Source organism: Ranitomeya variabilis, chromosome 4 (genome assembly GCF_051348905.1).
Source record: "Ranitomeya variabilis isolate aRanVar5 chromosome 4, aRanVar5.hap1, whole genome shotgun sequence".
In the NCBI taxonomy this organism is placed as follows: Eukaryota; Metazoa; Chordata; class Amphibia; order Anura; family Dendrobatidae; genus Ranitomeya; species Ranitomeya variabilis.
Window position 1 is genome coordinate 752,687,670 of NC_135235.1, and position 6,016 is coordinate 752,693,685.

Consider the following 6,016-nt stretch of genomic DNA (forward strand, 5'->3'; position numbering starts at 1 on the left):
AATACCTTCACTAACCTAAAGCACCAGGAATATTAACCTAAATACCTTCACTACCCTAAAGCACCAGGAATATTACCCTAAATACCTTCACTACCCTAAAGCACCAGGCATATTACCCTAAATACCTTCACTACCATAAAGCACCAGGAATATTACCCTAAATACCTTCACTACCCTAAAGCACCAGGAATATTACTGTAAATGCCTTCACCACCATAAATCATCAGGAATATTAGCCTAAATAACTTCACTACCCTAAAGCACCAGGAATATTACCCTAAATAACTTCACTACCCTAAGGCACCAGGAATATTACCCTAAATACCGTCACTACACTAAAGCACCAGGAATATTAACCTAAATACCTTCACTACCCTAAAGCACCAGGAATTTTACTCTAAATGCCTTCACCACCATAAATCACCAGGAATATTACTCTAAATACCTTCACTACCCTAAAGCACCAGGAATTTTACTCTAAATGCCTTCACCACCATAAATCACCAGGAATATTACTCTAAATACCATTCACTACCCTAAAGCACCAGGAATATTACCCTAAATACCTTCATTACCATAAATCACCAGGAATATTACCCTAAATACCTTCACTACCTTAAAGCACCAGAAATATTACCCTAAATACCTTCACTACCATAAATCACCAGGAATATTACCCTAAATAAATTCACTACCCTAAAGAATCAGGAATACCCTAAATACCTTCACTACCCTAAAGCACCAGGAATATTACTCTAAATACCTTCACTACCCTAAAGCACCAGGAATATTACCCTAAATACCTTCACTACCATAAAGCACCAGGAATATTACCCTAAATACCTTCACTACCCTAAAGCACCAGGAATTTTACTCTAAATACCATTCACCACCATAAATCACCAGGAATATTACTCTAAATACCATTCACTACCCTAAAGAACCAGGAATATTACCCTAAATACCTTCACTACCCTAAAGAACCAGGAATATTACCCTAAATACCTTCACTACCTTAAAGCACCAGAAATATTACCCTAAATACCTTCACTACCATAAATCACCAGGAATATTACCCTAAATAAATTCACTACCCTAAAGAATCAGGAATAATACCCTAAATACCTTCACTACCCTAAAGCAGCAGGAATATTACCCTAAATAACTTCACTACCCTAAAGAATCAGGAATAATACCCTAAATACCTTCACTACCCTAAAGCAGCAGGAATATTACCCTAAATAACTTCACTACCCTAAAGAATCAGGAATAATACCCTAAATACCTTCACTACCCTAAAGCAGCAGGAATATTACCCTAAATAACTTCACTACCCTAAAACGCCAGGAATATTACCCTAAGTACCTTCACTACCATAAATCACCAGGAATATTACCCTAAATAAATTCACTACCCTAAAGAACCAGGAATAATACCCTAAATACCTTCACTACCCTAAAGCACCAGGAATATTACCCTAAATACCTTCACTACCCTAAAACACTAGGAATATTACCCTAAGTACCTTCACTACCATAAATCACCAGGAATATTACCCTAAATAACTTCACTACCATAAATCACCAGGAATATTACCCTAAGTACCTTCACTACCATAAATCACCAGGAATATTACCCTAAATAAATTCACTACCCTAAAGCACCAGGAATATTACCCGAAATACCTTCACCACCATAAATCACCAGGAATATTACCCTAAATAAATTCACTACCCTAAAGAACCAGGAATATTACCCTAAATACCTTCACTACCCTAAAGCACCAGGAATATTACCCTAAATAAATTCACTACCCTAAAGCACCAGGAATATTACCCTAAATCCCTTCACTACCATAAATCACCAGGAATATTACCCTAAATCCCTTCACTTCCATAAATCACCAGGAATATTACCCTAAATCCCTTCACTACCATAAATCACCAGGAATATTACCCTAACTAACTTCATTACCATAAATCACCAGGAATATTGACCTAAATACCTTCAGTACCATAAAGCACCAGGAATATTACTCTCAATAAATTCACTACCATAAATCACCAGGAATATTACCCTAAATCCCTTCACTACCATAAATCACCAGGAATATTACCCTAAATAACTTCAGTACCATAAAGAACCAGGAATATTACCCTAAATCCCTTCACTACCATAAATCACCAGGAATATTACCCTAAATAACTTCAGTACCATAAAGAACCAGGAATATTACCCTAAATACCTTCACTACCCTAAAGCAGCAGGAATATTACCCTAAATAAATTCACTACCCTAAAGAACCAGGAATATTACCCTAAATACCTTCACTACCTTAAAGCACCAGAAATATTACCCTAAATACCTTCACTACCATAAATCACCAGGAATATTACCCTAAATAAATTCACTACCCTAAAGAATCAGGAATAATACCCTAAATACCTTCACTACCCTAAAGCAGCAGGAATATTACCCTAAATAAATTCACTACCCTAAAGAATCAGGAATAATACCCTAAATAACTTCACTACCCTAAAACACCAGGAATATTACCCTAAATAAATTCACTACCCTAAAGCACCAGGAATATTACCCTAAGTACCTTCACTACCATAAATCACCAGGAATATTACCCTAAATAAATTCACTACCCTAAAGAACCAGGAATAATACCCTAAATACCTTCACTACCCTAAAGCACCAGGAATATTACCCTAAATACCTTCACTACCCTAAAACACCAGGAATATTACCCTAAATAAATTCACTACCCTAAAGCACCAGGAATATTACCCTAAATACCTTCACTACCCTAAAGCAGCAGGAATATTACCCTAAATAAATTCACTACCCTAAAGAATCAGGAATAATACCCTAAATACCTTCACTACCCTAAAGCACCAGGAATATTACCCTAAGTACCTTCACTACCATAAATCACCAGGAATATTACCCTAAATAAATTCACTACCCTAAAGAACCAGGAATATTACCCTAAATAAATTCACTACCCTAAAGCACCAGGAATATTACCCTAAATACCTTCACCACCATAAATCACCAGGAATATTACCCTAAATAAATTCACTACCCTAAAGAACCAGGAATATTACCCTAAATACCTTCACTACCCTAAAACACCAGGAATAATACCCTAAATCCCTTCACTACCATAAATCACCAGGAATATTACCCTAAATCCCTTCACTTCCATAAATCACCAGGAATATTACCCTAAATCCCTTCACTACCATAAATCACCAGGAATATTACCCTAACTAACTTCATTACCATAAATCACCAGGAATATTGACCTAAATACCTTCAGTACCATAAAGCACCAGGAATATTACCCTAAATAACTTCATTACCATAAATCACCAGGAATATTGACCTAAATACCTCCACTACACTAAAGCACCAGGAATATTACCCTAAATAACTTCAGTACCATAAAGCACCAGGAATATTACCCTAAATAAATTCACTACCATAAATCACCAGGAATATTACCCTAAATAACTTCAGTACCATAAAGAACCAGGAATATTACCCTAAATACCTTCACTACCCTAAAGCACCAGGAATATTACCCTAACTAACTTCATTACCATAAATCACCAGGAATATTGACCTAAATACCTCCACTACCATAAAGCACCAGGAATATTACCCTAAATACCTTCACTACCCTAAAACACCAGGAATATTACCCTAAATAACTTCAGTACCATAAAGCACCAGGAATATTACCCTAAATAAATTCACTACCATAAATCACCAGGAATATTACCCTAAATCCCTTCACTACCATAAATCACCAGGAATATTACCCTAAATAACTTCAGTACCATAAAGAACCAGGAATATTACCCTAAATACCTTCACTACCCTAAAGCACCAGGAATATTACCCTAACTAACTTCATTACCATAAATCACCAGGAATATTGACCTAAATACCTCCACTACCATAAAGCACCAGGAATATTACCCTAAATACCTTCACTACCCTAAAACACCAGGAATATTACCCTAAATCCCTTCACTACCATAAATCACCAGGAATATTACCCTAAATAACTTCAGTACCATAAATCACCAGGAATATTGACCTAAATACCTTCACTACCATAAAGCACCAGGAATATTACCCTAAATAAATTCACTACCCTAAAGAACCAGGAATATTACCCTAAATACCTTCACTACCCTAAAGCACCAGGAATATTACCCTAAATACCTTCACTACCATAAATCACCAGGAATATTACCCTAAATACCTTCATTACCATAAATCACCAGGAATATTGACCTAAATACCTCCACTACACTAAAGCACCAGGCATATTACCCTAAATACCTTCACTACCCTAAAGCACCAGGAATATTGACCTAAATACCTTCACTACCATAAAGCACCAGGAATATTACCCTAAATAAATTCACTACCCTAAAGAACCAGGAATATTACCCTAAATACCTTCATTACCATAAAGCACCAGGAATATTACCCTAAATAAATTCACTACCCTAAAGAACCAGGAATATTACCCTAAATACCTTCACTACCATAAAGCACCAGGAATATTACCCTAAATACCTTCACTACCATAAATCACCAGGAATATTACCCTAAATAAATTCACTACCCTAAAGAACCAGGAATATTACCCTAAATACCTTCACCACCATAAATCACCAGGAATATTAGCCTAAATATCTTCACTACCCTAAAGCACCAGGAATATTACCCTGTATACTTTCACTACCCTAAATTCACCAGGAATATTACCCTAAATACCTTCACTACCCTAAATTCACCAGGAATATTACTCTAAAAACCTTCACTACCATAAATCACCAGGAATATTACTCTAAATACCTTCACTACCATAAATCACCAGGAATATTACCCTAAATACCTTCACTACCCTAAAGCACCAGGAATATTACCCTAAAAACCTTCACCACCATAAATTCACCAGGAATATTACGCTAAAAACCTTCACTACCCTAAAGCACCAGGAATATTACTCTAAATACCTTCACTACCATAAATCACCAGGAATATTACTCTAAATACCTTCACTACCCTAAAGCACCAGGAATATTACTCTAAATACCTTCACTACCATAAATCACCAGGAATATTACCCTAAATACCTTCACTACCCTAAAGCACCAGGAATATTACCCTAAATACCTTCACTACCCTAAATTCACCAGGAATATTACCCTAAATACCGTCACTACCCTAAATTCACCAGGAATATTACCCTAAATAACTTCACTACCCTAAAGCACCAGGAATATTACCCTAAATACCTTCACTAACATAAAGCAGCAGGAATATTTCCCACAATACCTTTAATACCCTAAAGCAGCAGGAATATTTCCCTAAATATTTCAATATTCTTGACCACCAGGAATGTTAATCACTTGCTTTCACTGTCACGGATAACACTGGAGAGATGACACAGATCCCACTGCTGCAACCAATTTGTCAGGGGACATAACTCCCCTACCTGCAATCATTAGGGCAATTACACAATTGACTGACGACTGCTTACACTACTAGGCTGGTTATTGGGAGACTCACAGTGAGCGTAAGGTATATACACCTCCGATTTCAACTCATGGAATATATATATACTACCAGCTCCGCAATAACAAAAGAAACCACTAGCTGCCACCACCAATCATTCACACAGGATGTAATATACCTTCATTACCCTAGATCTCCAGGAACACTACCCACGTACCTCATCACCCTAGTCAACCAGGAATATTACTCTATATACCATCACCACCCAAGACCTTAAGGACTATTATCCGATATACTCAGCAGCAATGATGTCACACTGGGTCTAAAAATCAGAAGAGGCACCAGGGACTCCAACGGGTAGGTGGTAGTTTGCTCACGTTTGGTGGTTTTGGACCATTAACGTGGCCACTGAACAATTGACTACCATATCTCTTGATAATGTTTTTTGAAGTGAAACCTTTATAGC